We start from the raw sequence: 16,898 nt of genomic DNA on the forward strand, positions 1-16,898 counted from the left end.
CAGCCAGAGTTGCAACTGTGGAGCAACTCAGCTGCCACCTGGCAAAAACAACATCAGATCTGACCACCTTATGCAAATCAATAGTGAGCTATCACAGACCCCAATATTAACCTGCCCTGTGAGCGGAAGGAGTCAACTACTGCTCATAGCTGGCTGTCTAGTGAGACCACTTCAGAGTTCCTACTTGCAACAGATGGTCCATTAGACCAAGGAAAACAGGACTAAAAAACCTCCCAGCCAACTCCCTCCAAGCTGTCAAGCAATAGGGGCACCACTCTTGCCACATAGCCCCACATAGCCCAGAACAAAAACCTTGAGAACAGATAGGAACACCAAGAAACCCCCAGTCACAAGGCCCAATACCTGGACTGTACACCAAAGGAATAAGTCCAGAATTTTCTCTGAACTGACTGACCATACTTTTTGTTGATGGTGTTTTTTTTTATTTGTACTTCCCCTCCCCCCCTTTTTTCTTAGTATTTTTAATTTTACTATTTTCTTACCTCTGTTCTTACTTCACTTTATCTCCTTTTCTTATACTACAAGAAAATATTATTCCTGCCCCTTCTCATCCATCTCTACCTGACTTCACCTCCACCTTCTTGACTTCCCCTACCTGTCACCCTGCTACTCCTCCCTCCTCCACACTTACCACCACTGATTAGCCTATTGTACCAACCATACACAGCCCCATTCCTCTAAAATCCCTGGAACAAGCACCATCTAGCACAATAACTGAATTATACCATAATACCCACAAGGACCCTAAAACTCCATAGCCCCCACGCCTCTTCCCCAACTTACCCAATCCTCCCCTTTCAGCTTCACCTTTTCAAATTATCCAAGTATCTATCTCTATCCAAACAACCATTAGCCCCCAATTCCCACAGTTTATAGATATTATCACCAAGGGGTTCTCTATATCATATGTAGACAACTGGTCTGGGATTGAACTTGTTAACATGTTACTGCTAATTTACATTTCCAGCCCAGGGAAAGAAATAACAACCTAGCTAATGACAAAGCTAGTCACAAAATAGAAATTAAAAATCAAGGGAAAGAAAACAAGCAAATAAAACTGTCACCTAGCCAATCAGTCACATAGAAGCACAGCACAAATTAGAAGCATGGGGAGAAAAAGGCAAGGAAATTCCACCCCTCAAAAGAGCAACAGTTCAAAAAAAGATTAGTGGAAAATGAAGAAAATGAATACCTAGTTCATGACCTAACAGGATGATGATAACTATCACCAATGAGCTCAGTGACATCCACAAGAACCTCTCAAAGAGGAAATCATGGAAGGGCTCATGGAGGTAGTCATGGATAAGCTACAAGAGATGGTTAAACAGAATGTACTGGATAAACTCAAGCAATATCAAGGCACCACAAATAAAAAGTCTTGAGAAGACATAGAAACAATTAAATGAATTCATAGAGGACTTCAGCAAACTCCAAATTGAAACAAAGGAGAATACAACAAAAAGGAGATACATAGAATAAAGAAGATAGCACAAGATATAAAAGAAGAGTTGAACAAAGATATGGAAAAACCTCAGAAAAAAAAGAATCAAACAGAAATCCTGGAAATAAAATGTCCCTTAAATCAAATAAAAAATACAGTGGAAGGCCAGGCCAGCAGACTAGAACAAGAGGAAGACAGAATCTCAAGGCTTGAAGACAAAATAGATATTAAAGAAAAAACAGAAGAACTCAGACAAAATACTCAAGAGCTACAAAAGAAAGCCACAAGAATTCAGTGATTCCATCAAAAGTCCAAACCTGTGACTCATAGGCATAAAAAAAGGATAACAGGTACAAACCAAAGGGATATGTAATATATTCAATAAAATAATAGCACAAAATTTTCCAAATCTCGAGAAAGAGTTGCCCATTCAGGTAAGGAAGCTTCCACTACACCAAACAGACTTGACCAAAATAGAAATTCTGTGGCATATTATCATTAAATCAACTAGCAGAGATAGAGAATGAATACTGAAGGCTGTAAGAGAGAAAAAACAAATAACATATAAAGGTAAAGCCATCAAGATAACAGCAGATTTCTCAACAGAAAACTTAAAGGCATGAAGGGCATGGAGTGAGGTATTTTGAGCATGGAGTGAGGTATTTTGAGCACAGAAGGAAAAAAATTTCAGCCCTAGGACACTCTACCCAGCAAAACTATCACTCAAACTTGATTAAGAAATGAAAGACTTCCACGATAAACAGAAATTAAAACAATATATGACCACAAAGCTACAACCACAGAAGATTCTGCAAGGAATTCTACATGCAGAAGATGAAAACAAACAAAACAACATGAGGACAGAGGTGTTAAATCTCAGAAGTAGTAAAGACAAGCACTCAGAGAGTAGCAATGAACTGGCTACACACCCTTAGATTCTTAAATAACAAAAACAACCAAATGGCAGGAATCACCACATACTTATCAATATTAACACTGAATGTTAATGGACTCAACTCCCCCTTCAAAAGACATTGTTTGGAAAACTGGATGAAAAAATAAGATCTGACAATTTGTTTTCTACAAGAGACCCACCTTTTTGACAGAAATAAACACTGGCATAAGGTGATAGGCTGGAAGATGATATAACAAGAAAATGTTCCCTGAAAAAAGGCAGGAGTAGCAACACTTATATCAGACAAAGTAGACTTCACTTAGTCAAATCTGACTTAAAGGAGGAGGGAAAACCCAAATTAGTAAAATCAAAAACGAAAAAGGGGAGGTAACAACAAACACCAAGTAAATCCAAGGAATCACCAGGGACTACTTAGAAAACTTATTTTCAAATAAATTGGAAAATCTGGAAGAACTGGACAAATTTCTAGATACACATGACCATCCAAAATTGAACCAAGAGGATATTAATCACCTAAGCACATCTATAACATGCAGTGAAGTTGAAGCAGCAATAAAGAGTCTCTCAAAAAAATAAAAGTCCAGGACCAGATAGATTCTCTACTGAATTCTACCAGACCTTTAAAGAAGAAATAATACCAACAGTTCTTAAAAGCTTTCATAAAATAGAAAGGAAAGGAACACTGCCTAACTCATTTTATGAAGCCAGTATTATACTCATCCCAAAAACAGACAAGGACAGATCCAAAAAAGAGAAGTACAGGCCAATCTCCTTAATGAAGATTAATGCAAAAATCCTCAATACAATAATGGCAAACAAAATCCAACAACATATCAGAATGACTACACATCACTAACAATTTGGCTTCATCCCAGGGATGCAGGGATGGTTCAACATATGGAAATCGTAATACAGAAGATTAACAGAAGCAAAGACAAAACCATGTGGTCATCTCAATAGATACAGAAAAGCTTTTGAAAATATTAAACACTATTTCATGATAAAAGCTCTGATAAAAGAAGTTATAGAAGACTATACCGCAACATAAAAGTTATATATGACAAAGCTATAGCCAACATCATACTAAATGGAGAAAAACTGAAACCATTTCCATTCAAGTCAAGAATGAGACAAGAATGCCCAGTCTTCCCACTTTCATTCAACATATTCTTGGAATTCTAACCATAGTAGTAAGGCAGGAAGAAGAAATAAAAGGAATACAAATAGGTAAAGAAGTAGTCAAACTATCCCTATTTGCAGATGACATGGTCTTATACCTAAAACACCAGAAAAACTCCACCCCCAAAACCTACATACCATAAATACCTTTAGCAATGTAGCAGGATACAAAATCAACTGTATATACACAAACAATGAACAGATTGAGAAAGAATATAGGAAAACAGTTCCATTTACAATAGCCTCAAAAAAAGATCAAATACCTAGAAATAAACTTAACAATGTGAATGACCTCTACAAGGAAAACTGCAAAGCACTGAAGAAAGGAGTTGAAGACTACAGAAGGTGGAAAGATCTCCCATGCTCACTGATTGACAAAATCAACATAGTAAAAATGCTATACTACCAAAAGCAATCTACATGTTCAATTCAATCGCCATCACAATCCACAAGGATTGAAAAATCAATCCTAAAGTTCATTTAGAAACACAAAAGACCAAGAATACCCAAGGCAATACTGAACCTAAAGAATAATGCTGGAAGTATCCACATACCTGACTTCGAACTATACTACAGAGCCATACAATAAAAACAGCACATATTGGTACAGAAACAGATATGAAGATCGATGGAACAGAATAGAAGACCCATATATGAATTCACACAATTACGCCTACCTAATTTTTAACAAAGTTGCCAAAAATATATGATGGAGAAAAGACAGTCTCTTCAATAAATGTTGCTGTTAAAACTGGATATCTGCCTGGAGAAAACTGAAACTAGATCCATGTTTGTCACCCTGTACAAGTGGATTAAGGACCTTAATATCAGACTTGAAACCTTGAAGCTAGTAAAGGAAAGAGCAGGGAATACACTGGAAGCAGTAGACATAGGCAAGGAATTCCTCAGGAGAACTCAAGTGGCTAGACAATTAAGAGAAAGAATTAACAAATGGAACTATATCAAATTAAAACGCTTCTGCACAACAAAAGAAATGGTCTACAAACTGAAGAGTCCAACCACAGAATGGGACAAAAATCTTTGCCATCTATACAGCAGACAAGGGACTGATAACCAGAATGTACAGGCAGGTCAAAAAACTAAATTCCCCAAAAATCAATGAATAAAGAAATATATACATACACAAACGAATTTCTAGAGCTTGAACATATGGATGGAACTGGAAAACATCTTCTTAAGCAAAGATGGTGAGGCTCAGGAGGCCAAAAATTTCATGTTTTCCCTCATTTGTGGATTATAGACCTAAAACAAATGCAGTAATATTATTGGACGTGGGTCACACACTAAAGAGAGACTGCAAACTGCAGGGATAGGGAAAGGGAAGGAAACCTAACACTTGAATGTGGCTGATGTGCTCACTATAGAATATAGTAATCTTAAACGGGCAGAGGCCACTGTGGAAGGAGACCAGGAAGTAGTAAAGAGATCTGGTAAAGATGAACAAATATGGGTTGAAATACACATATGCATGGAAATAACACAAGGAATCTTTCTGATAACATTTTTAAAAATGAAAAAAGAAAGTATGAGACTAGATAGAAGTAAATTAGAATAAGGCAATGACTTTCTAGGAAAATATTTTCATAATTTTAATTTTGTTATCACATGATAATTGTTCATAGTTTCCGTGTATTCAATGCACTATATATTTTAAAGAGTAAGAGGGGAGTATTTTGAATGTTCCCACAACAAAGAAATGATAAATCTTTAAGCTGATAGAAAACTATCTTAATGGTAACAGTGTATATACAAGTCTACACATAACCTTACTTGATAATTCTGGAAAGGTCAAAGCCATGATAAGTACACTGGTCATCTAAAATCAAAGAAAGAGTAAAAGGAAATATAATGAAAGCACTAGCAGAAGAAAAAAATGACTCAAGAAATAGAAGTTCTTTTATTTAAATACCCTATGATTTTCATAACTTTTGGTAAGTTTCTGAATTTTCACATCTATAAAGGAGGATTATAATAGTATTTGAACTACAAGAATTGAATATTTGAGTATAGTATTTGAAATGAATACTATATTACCTGTATATTACTTGTAGCTTTGGAATTATTTGGAGACAGTAGCATCTTATGAATATCCATGGTTATTAAAGTTTCAGGTGACTATAGGTAATAATAATAATATATGTTTCAAAATTGCTAATAGAGTAGATTTTATATGCTCTTACCACATAGATATTATAAATAATGGATATGGTAGATATGCTAATGAGCCTGATTTGATTATTCTACAGTATACATATCTATTTAAATCTCACATTGTACCCTATAAATATATAATATTATCTATTAAAGATTAAATTAAATTTCAAAAAAAATCCAGAGAACATATCGTGTAATCATATTTTGCATAAAACCAACTCTTGACTGGTAGTGACTTAAATAATAGAACACCTCTAGCTACAGAACAGTATAACTTAGTATGTTCTTGAAAACTATGTGCCTATTAAATATGAATAATGATAATTCTTAAATCATCTGGTTGCTAGTTAAATAATTACTCATAGGGATCAGAGATACCTGAAAAAGATATTTGAATCCATTGACTTTAGAATCTATTGTAACTTTGTCTTCACTTTTCAAATTCGTGACATTTAAAAATACACCACCATAAATTTCATAGTATTGTGAATCTTCAAAGTGATCAAGTATGTGTAAATCCAACGACATCTCTAGCACTTAGAATACTATCATATAAGGAAGCTGGGAGAAACAGCCCTAAAACAAATGTGCGAGTTCACCTCATTCACCTTCAAGCAAAATCTCACACTGTCAGTGGGGGAAGTGAGAGACACACCTCCCTGTGCTCAGGGATCACATTCAGTCAGCCATCCTGCAATAAGGACACCAGCATGGAAACACATTGCCTTGCCTTCTAGCCACTAGCCTAGCACAAGAGAGAGTTTCAATCACTGGAAGGACAGATGTCTTGCCAGTGGTGATGACTGTGTGTTCCCCTTTATAATCTCCCTACAACGGCTGTGGAAACTTTGCAAACTCTTCATCAAATTCCAGACTGAGGAAAGTCTGCTGTAATGGAATCCCTTCCCTGATGAAAATGGTGATAATTTGTGAGACTGAGTCTCCTGGTGTTCTGGATGTTGCTGCTGTTTCCCATGCCTAATGAATCACTGTGCAATGTCTCATTGCATGTGAATTTATGCAAATTAACAACGAAACAAGGGGGTTATTTTAGTCAAATCAATCAGATATTGTATCTATTTGAAACAATAATGCAAGCATAATTGATGGTACATAATTAATGATTAACTGAGGCTGCTGATAATTAAATGATAAGAAAGTATGAGAGGAGGGAGGCTCCAGCAACTTGGGCTTTAAGCCAGAAACTGAAGAGTACATTTGCCTCATTTCCTCAAGTAGGGAAATAACTGTAACCTTTTTGTGCTACATGTATAGCTATATCCACATATTGGGAGCCTGAACATTTGATTTGTTACTTAGAATCTGACTTGGAGTAGCATAGTAAATAAAAATCTTGGTGTTATGTAGTACTTATGGATTTTAATCCTGGATCTTTCTGCATGAATTCTGAGTCTAACATTAACCAGCTATATGACCTTGGAATATATATTAGGTGATATATATGTATGGGTATGTATATATGACCTCTATGAACATCTGTTTTCCTAGTTCATAAAATAATTGTATCATCCACATATGATTGCAGCAGGAACTAAACCAAATATTAAAGGTAAATATCTTGGATAGTTTCAGAAACTAAATACATAGTAAACAAATATTTACTGCAATTATGTCTATCATTTCTTTTGAATCCTCTTTGGCTCTCTTTTTGTCATCCAAAGATCACTTGATGACACACTTAATCCTTATTGTTTCAGCTTTGTACTTAATTTTTGACTGAGAAACTACACTAAAGAATATGGATTCACACTACTAAAGACAGTGCCCATGAAACAATTATTGATAAGGCAGGCTTATATAAGATTAACACTTTTGCCCTGTAAAAGATAGTGTCATGTGTCTAGGAGTGGTGGGTGGGAGGAGGAATAAAGGATTATGATGGAGAGGGTAAATTCAACTATTATATATTGTAAGAAATTTTATAAGTGTTACAATGCACCCCTAGTACAATAATAATAAAAATAAGGATATAGATAGATAGATAGTCATGTGAATGAGTAAATAAGAAGCAGACTGGGAGAAAAAATCAAAATGATATATCTGATAAAGGATCATTATACAAAGTATATAAACTTAAAATTTAGCAATAAGAAAACAAGCAATCCCATTAAAAATGGAGCAAAGACTTCAAGAGATATCTCAACAAAATGATATATTCATGGCAAATAGGCAAACAAAGCATACTTCATATGTTATCAGAGAAATGAAACTTAACATAACAAAACACTGACAACAGCAAATGTTGATGAGAAAACAATAACAGGAACATTCATTGTTGGGAGAATGTAAAAAGTATAGCCACTTTAGACTAGTTTTTTTTTCTTACAAAATTAAATGTAATTTGACCATAGGATCCAGAAATCATGCTAGTTGATATTTAGCTAAATGGGCTAAAAATTTATGGCTACACAAAACCCTATACACAGATGTTTATAGCAACTTTATTCGTAATTGCCAAAACTTGGAAGCAACCAAGATGTTCTTCAGTAGGTGAATAAACAACAAACTGCAGTAAATCCTGACAATGTGGTATTATTCAGCTCTAAAAAGAAATGAACCATCAAACCATGAAAATGCACAGAGGAAACAAAAATGCATAGTCCTATAACTAAAAGAAACCAATCCGAGCACATCATATACTTTATGATTCCAACTGTCTGACATCTGTGAAAGGCAAAACTATCACCACAGTAAAAAGATCTGTTGTTGTCAAGGGTTGGAGGGGAAGGAGTGATGAGTAGGTGAGGCAGAGGATCTGTAGGATGGCAAAACTATTCTGTATGACACACCTTATTTTATATTTGTCAAAGTAAATAGACTATAAGGTGGAAGAATATATCATTTTTTCCATAACATAATTAATATTGAAAATTCATTGAAATTTTAATAAATATATACCATGTTCATTATGTAAATGCTCTTTAGTAATCATGCCAAAAATCATCAGCTCAAAATGGCAAACTTTTAATTATCTCATGAGTCTGAGAGCAAAAGATTTAGATTGTTCTTAAGTGACTGTTGCTTTTGGTCTCTTCCGTGGTCTCTGAGACTATCAGCCAATTGCCCTACTTGTAGTGACAGAGCTATTCTCTCTCTGTTTCTCTCTCTCTCTTTTTTTCTCTCTCTCCTCCAATATGCAAACCATGCTTTTATGGGAATAAGTGGCACAAAATAATAAGCAAACTATGCAAAAGTGTGTTCAAGCTTCTTTATGATTTTAATTGTGCAAACACCTATCGATCAGGAGTCCAAAAGTGGAGTTCACATGTAAATGTTGAGGTAGGTCTCTCTGTCCACAGACACTTGGCACCATGAGATTGCATGTCTCCTAAAGGCCTGCCTCCTGGTTCTGAGATTCCTGCCCTTCACTGTGTCCTCCATTTTGGAAGAGATGACCCAGCTCTCCCTGGCCTGGGTTAAAAGGATGCTAATCCCACTCATGAGGGTTCTGCTCCTCATGAACTAATTACTCTCCCTTCCAATATCTACTGTTACCATGGTAGTTAGGATTTCAATATGTAAATCTGGGAGGACATAAACATTTAGTCCACAGTACCTCACAGTGGGTAGGCTGCTTTTCTGTTTACGTGCAAGAGAAGTAAGGTTATTTTCTTTACATTCTTCCCAGTTAAGAGTCATCTTGAACAAAGCAATGAATTGAAAGTTTTGAATATATTCTTGGTGTCTAAAATAATAGTAGAGAAACTTTAAAGATGATCATAAAAACATACTTAGTGAGCTAGGAACTCAAATACTCTTCAACATTTCTTAAAGCTCTTAAGATCACGGTAAGCCTTTTTTTTTTTTAATTTCTGTGAGAAGTTTTGGCATTTCCATTTATGAGTAGGGCCAAATATTAGGTAGAAGAGAGTCCTTTAAGAGAGAAGGCCCTATACAGCTGTTTCTCAGAGACTGTTTTAACTGGAACCATGAATGTGACATTTACAAAATTGAAGTGTTTATAACAACACCATTTCTCTTTACCAAACTAGAGATAATATTTGTTACTTTAGACTAAACATGAATTTCTATAAGACGAAAAGTTGACACTGACGTGAGTAAGACATTTACTGCAACCACTTAGCACTTGTATAATGGGGTAAAGAATTTAAATGTCAGTGTCTGACAGTCCTGGATTTATGTTCCATTTTTAACAAATATTAACTTAGTCTTTGGGCAAATTACCTTACTTTCATCAGCTTCAATAATTTCCATTGTACAATATAAAATTTAGCCCATGGTTTGGCTTTTAAAATTCAATGAAATAGCACAATTGAGCATTCAGTATATATTTAATAATTAGCACTTGATTCCAACTTCCCATAAACTATGTCCTTAAAATTAAGTAATTTATACATTTTCCCAATAAGTAAAAAAAGGGATTTGTGAGCACAAACAATTAAAGCCCCTGTTACAGGGGATCTGAAACCCAGTTGTAGCTGACCAGTTTGCTCTGCATGATACAGGAGAAAAACTACTGGATTTTACAAGAATTCACAGGGAAACTTTGTTAACACATATTTAATGAAGGCATAAACTGTGCCAGGAACTGTGGCAAGTAAGATAATGTGCCCTAAAACAGAACTCTCCAGAATCTCCTCTTAGTAAATAGGAGTTTTGTGATGCAAATAAGTCCCCATGTGCTTGATAAATATGGGGCTGATGTTAGCATAATGGGGAAGTCATAGTTCAAATGTGTTTTTTTCCCAGCCGATTAATTTTTGTGTAATATCAGTTGAGCCCAGCAAGCAATGGAAGAAAAAAGCTTGTATGTCGTGCCCATTCTCCTCCTGTGGCTCAGATCCACCACCTGTTCTATTTGGGGAGACATCTTCCTGATTTGTGGGCATTTTGACCTTGTCTGTGGGATTCAGCAACATCAGCTCTTCTTCAACCTGTTTCTCAAAAATTTTTCTCTTTTCTTTTTAAGGTAAAATCTGATATTTTCCTGAGGTTTTTTTTTGTTGTTGTTGTTGTTCATTCCTTTGTTTCTAGGATGACTTTTTTAACTATGCAGTGGTTTATTTTTTGGCAGTACTGGGGTTTAAACTCAGGGGTTTTTGTATTTGGTAGTCAGGTGCTTGAACCCTATAACTATGTCTCCAGTCCTTGCTCTGGGTATTTTGGAGATAGAGTCTCACTTTCTGTTGGAATGACAGCTGCTCATCTCCACGCCCAGATTTTTTGTTTTGAGGTAGAACTTTTTTGCCCAGGCTGCCATCAAACAGCAATCCTCATGATCTCAACCACCCAAGGGAGAATTACAATACTGAATCACCAGAGCCTGATTTTATGTCAGTATTCTTATTTGAATTAAAATTATTTCATTAGAATTCTATTTACACTAAATTTAGAGTGATCTTTACCTGACCTTATTTCTTTTCCATGACCTCCACTTTTTTTCATACACGATTACTTTGTGATGTAAGGTCTTAAGAATGGATTTTAAGAGTCACATTATAAAAGAAATTTAGTTACCCTCTCTCATAAAATCCAGAGGAATAGGGTAACAATTATCAAGTTTTCTCTAAAAATTGCATCCTGGTTTCAAGCAACACCAGCAACCATCAGTCCAAACAACCAATCCCTTCTATTGAAAGATTTCTTCCCAGATGTCACAACAGAATGTGTCTCTTACGTGATCCCTAAGCAGGTATTTGCTATCACGGCACTGACCACATGTAATCAAGTTTCCCATTGATTTCTTAATGTCACACACGGATTCTGTCTACAACACTAGAAGAGTAACAGCTCACCATGATCTTGCATAGCATTTGTCCTAGTTCATAATAGGGTTTTTTAAAGTAGTTTCTGAGCAGGAGCATGCACTGAAGTTTCCCAGTGTACACATACTGATGTGTCAGTAGTGATATGGGACACCTTCATTAAGACAGTACACACACACACACACACACACACACACAAGCACTGTATCATCATCACTAACAAACTCAATTCTTTATTGCTGCTTGCAGATTTTACCTTTTGTAAGATTTCAATAGCCTACCATTTCACAGCAATTATTTTTAAGGCAAGTTTTACTACATTTGTATGTGGGAAAAATAGGAAGACCATGTTTAAAGACAATTCATCTATAGTTGCACAGGTATTTAATAGCTCTGCTACCATTAGAACCTGAGTGTTTTATTTCCCAGGCCAGATCTTCCAGAATCACTGCAATTTTTCCCAGGGATTCCTGTTCCTTAAGACATAGGAAGAATTTTTTTAGAATACAGGGTTTTAATTCCTGACACATTATCCTTTCTGTTCCTGTCGGCTAAGTACATCAGGAATTAACATATTTTGTATGGATTAATGCTTTCATTTAATATCTCTGTGGAAAAGGTTTTAGAGCATTGTGTAATGTTTTGTACATACTGATTTGAGGAGGCAGGAGAAGGAATGCTTATTTGTTGACATTTTGCTTTTGGTAAATAAAATGACCTTTTCCTTTCAGCTGTATACTTGAATTTAAGTAAAGATAAATGAAAGTCTGGAAACCATGGTTAAAAACCAAGTATATTTGGAATGAGGTATGTCTTGTGCTCAGAAGAAAATGCTCATTACTCTTTCCTTCAGGCCTGTTTTAAATATCCAGATATTCAGGAAAAATAGATTAGGCAAATAATTCCTGATAACACACTTTCATTTTTCTTTGCAAAGGTAGTGATAACATAATTCCTTTAAAAGAGCAAGTTCCCAGAGTAGATGTAAAATAACATAGCCCCTAGCACAGCACCCTTGTGTATTTTTCCAAGAAAGATTTATTTAGTGTTCCTTGGTCTGAAAAATATGCAAAGAGATGGGCTGCACAGAAGAATAGAAAACTCAATAAGAATCTATGATTTTAACAAAAAAGAAGGACAGAGTATCTTTTATATGGATATTTTCAGAACACATCCACCATGCAGATAGATGTAAATCCAGAAACATAGATACATTTATTGTCTACAGTATTCATTTGATGTCAATAACAATGGTGACAGTGAGCTGAGTATGTTATTTTTCTCGAATGCAAGGGGCTTTGCAAATGAATTCAAATGTCTACCTCTTTTAACCTCAACTTGCATTGCTCATCCAAGCCTATTTTGAGATACCTTTTTATTCTTATTTCTAGAGGAGAAAAGCTTTGGATTATACCTGCTCCAATAGTGCTGACAGGTTTCCCACTTTAATTTATCAATTACTTGTGCCTTGATTCATGTCATCACTTCCATACCCTCTTTAGGAACATACAGACCACTACCCTACCTGTACAAGATGCAATACATGAAGACCACACATATTCCTGTAACTCACTCTCATAATTTTCTGTTGCACATTATGACTGATAAGTGATGAGTGTGGAAAACAGAAAGATGCAAGCAGAGAAACAGAGAGAGACAGAAAGAGGTGGGGGAGCACTGACATATCTTCTTTACATAATCTTGTGACAGTTATGTGTGGGGAGCATGAAAAAAGAGAGAGAGAGAGAGAGAAAGACTTATATTGAGACTGTATATTGAAAACATCCTTTCTTTAAAGGCAATGTACCTTTTGTATATAAAACTTGGCTATCTCTTTAGGAACCCAACCACTGCCCTCACTCTGACAATAATAATCCAGGGAGTTCAGTGAATCTGTAGAATACATTATGGCTTCTGAAATATTTTATTTGAGAATCCCAGGGGACAGAGCTCAAGAGTTTATCCACTATCGTTAGTTTGTGTGTCAACTTGACTTGGTAGCAGTGTGCCTAGACATTTGTTCAAACCTTAATAAGGGTGTGATTGTGAGGGTGTTTCTGGATGAGCTAACATTTGAATTGGTAGAGTGAGTAAAAGCAGATTAGCCTGCCTAAGCTGAGTGAGTCTCATCAAGTAAAGATGTGATAAAACCAAAAAGTGAAGAGAGAGGGAGTTATTTAAAAAAATTTTTATTAACATAAATTAATGGTACAAAGGATTTCATTGTGATATTTACAGCATGCATATAATGTCCTGATCAAACTCACTCCATCTGTACCACTTTTTCTTAACCACCCTTCTTCCATCCAACTTTTAATCTTCTGGTGGGTTTCATTAAACTATTTTGATACATATCTATAATATACTTTTATAATATTCATTCCTCATCACCCTTAAGAGTAAGTGCTTTCTGCCTAACTGCTTGAGCTGAAGTATTAACCTGTTCTAGCTGTTAAACTCAGGTGGAAAAACCAACACTTCTTGGGTTGTAAGCTTGCTCATTTTCAAACTGAATATGACTGTTCTTATTTCCAAACCTTGAGAGTAAGATTGGAACATATTCTGTGTCTCCAGCTTGCTGGCAGTAGATATTGAGATCTTTGTATCTGTCTTTACACACACACACATGCACACACACACACACACATACATCTATCAATCTATCTATCATCTATCTAGATACAGGAGTAATATATTTGTGTACACTACTCACACTATTGATTCTTTACTGTTTGTTTATTTCTCTGAAGAACAGTGAATATTACAAGGTCCAGTCTTGTCCAAGTCTTGTGGTAGTCAGTGTGAGATGAGCATATCTTGTATTCATGTAATTTCTTAAGCAAAATACATGCATGTGCATTCCTACTCATTCATACATACATACTCCAAACACCCTGGTAGACCATATAAAGAACAAAACTATGCTCTCGAGGTTCACATAATCCACAGTTATTATCAGAGGTCACAAATTGAGTCTATTTTTTACATTATTGCACAGAGTAGTTTTAATTCTTTTCTCTGTCCCTCCTCTTTTCTACACTCATTTTTGAGGGCAGCCTGTGCAATGTAAATCATCCTCACAGAGCTTTTAGTTTCATATATAGTTATTTTTCCTCAAAACTGGAGCTATTAATACATCTGTTCTGATACATAACCCTTAATTATGCACCTATTGTCCAAAATTGTTGAAATTAAAAATTTTCTCATTGGACATGTGAATTGAATTCTTTATCATTCCTACTTTTCAATTCATAGTACTCTATTTGTGAAGAGGAAGAGTATAATCAGGATTTATTTTGCCACTCAAGAGGCAACCCCAGGGCTTAAGAACTCAGAGTTTCATGAGCAGTTCTGCCATAAGCTTGCAAATCCCACTCCTGGTAAATGCCACTTGGCATCTCAAATGTAACAACTCTCTCATTATGCCAACAGAGGCACTCTGAGGACAGGGCCTTGGTCTGTTTTATTCTTTAACTATTTCCAGCTCTTGGTCTGTGTGACCAAGTTAGTTCTCAATAAATAACATCATCAAAAGCATTGTTAGAATTCATGCTTTCACAACTCTTCCTGAGGACCTACAATGCCAGCAACTGTGAGAAAAAAGATAAAAGCAATACACAAGAAAGAACGCTGAGATGAATGAAGCTGACATAAAATCCAATAGCAGTTACAGATGTAGAAATAAATGGTTGTGTTGCCTAAATGCAAGAAAACAATATACAGGAACTTTTCTGACCCAGTATAGTATTTTTTAATTTGAAGCTCATTGTATTTAAAGTCAAACTGCACATTAGTTCCCCACTTATCTTCTGTTTATATGCAGGAAAGCAATAAAGCAAAGCATTTTATTTTATGCCCATCAATATTTAGAGTTCTTCAGTTTGCAATGAATAGGAACATAAAAATGAATTATAAGAGAAATAGATGACCTGGTAGAAGAATTAGAGTTGTTTGGAGGGACTTTTTTTCAATGGCAGATTTTTTTTAATTTAATACTTCTGTTGTTGTTAGTCTGCTTGTTGTTTATCTGAAAGTAGTATTTTTTAAATGGCAATAGATATTAATTTGACTATTTGGGGATATTTATTATAATGACTCTCAGTTTCTGTGAAATCAACTGTTGAAATAACCTGTTGTTAAAATGAAAAGATTTTAAATATACCAAAGTGGATGGCAGAGAGATATGATGACTATTTTCCAAAATTATGTATCATTTTACTGGGACTTGCTAGTAAAATTAATCAGAGGAATTTGTACCTTATGCCTAGCAAATTTTAGTAAGTTCAAAAAAAGGCAGAATGGAGAATTTAAGGTAGGTAAACAATCAAGGTTTATTCCATGTAAATTTAAATTTTAAAAATTAGTATTTGTTTGTTAAGTAAATGTGCCCTTTTCCCATGTCAATGAATATGAAAATAATGAAAACAACTAGTGTTTAAGATTTTTACTGTCAAGCTCTGTGCAATTTATAAAATATCAAATTTAACCTTCAAAACAAACCTATAAGGTGTGTGTTCTCAGCATGCCCATTTAACAAACGAAGCTATGATGGGAAGACTATGCTAGTTGTGTAACTGTACAAAGTCACTGAGTATCCAAATGTAGGTTACAAATGGTATGGGATCAATGCTCTTATTTACCAAGTTGTGTCTTTCAAAGAGACAAAGGGAAGAAAGAAGAAAAGAGCAGAAGCAAAGAGAGTAGGGTAAATGCAAGGCTCTGTGGGACCTTTAGTGGGCTCTATTGGCTCACGCAGCAACCTGCATTTACTCAGTGTGTGCCTTCCCGTTGACTCCATCTGCAGTCCCCATGCACATACTTTGGACTTTTGACCACGACTTTCCTTCTTGTCCCTGTTTTTGGTTCTGAGCACTGGTTTTTCAACAACTATTTCAATCACTTGCTCCATTACCTTAGTGCAGTTCCAGAATACTGTCATCTTCTTGCCCAAACATCCAGAACCTTGATTTAAAACATAGTCTCAGGCTTTTGGTGAACCTGGAATTAAAAAGGGCATTTTGTCATTGGGCAGTCCACTGCAAACATTTTTAGAAAATTCCTCTAACAGATGTAGTCTCATTTCTTAATTCTGGTATTCATATACTAATAATTAGACAAATGAGATTTTTAAAAGGCCAGGTAGTTACCGATACTTCAGAAGAGTGTTCAGTAGCCTCAGTTTATTACTTGTTTTTACTTAAGCATTGCAGCTGTGAGTAAAGAGGAGCCAAACTCTTTTAATCAATCAAAAATCTTTTTTGGCTCACTTTGCAAATAGAAACAGTTGGCACTATGATTCTGTTTTTTTTGTTTTTTTTTTTTTTTATAATTGTGCTATTTTCCATCAATCCTTTTCAGACAACTTAGGGAAGTAAAACACAAGTTTGTCAGCCTGTGGAATATCAGATTTGGAATTACA

The 16,898-nt window shown here is 35.3% G+C and overlaps 1 long non-coding RNA gene across 2 annotated transcripts in view; it reads right to left on the reverse strand.

Moving 5' to 3' along the window:
- LOC141411000 (uncharacterized) overlaps positions 1-16,898 on the reverse strand; it is a 483,550-nt gene that overhangs the window by 42,115 nt on the left and 424,537 nt on the right. Inside the window, exon 5 of one of the 2 annotated variants that reach the window (XR_012435849.1) lies at positions 16,392-16,477. This is a non-coding gene — a long non-coding RNA (uncharacterized lncRNA). Of the gene's footprint in view, positions 1-14,263; positions 16,478-16,898 lie in introns of those variants that run through there. The other variant, XR_012435847.1, reaches the window with a different exon arrangement.

This window comes from Castor canadensis, chromosome 9 (assembly GCF_047511655.1).
Source record: "Castor canadensis chromosome 9, mCasCan1.hap1v2, whole genome shotgun sequence".
NCBI lineage: Eukaryota > Metazoa > Chordata > Mammalia > Rodentia > Castoridae > Castor > Castor canadensis.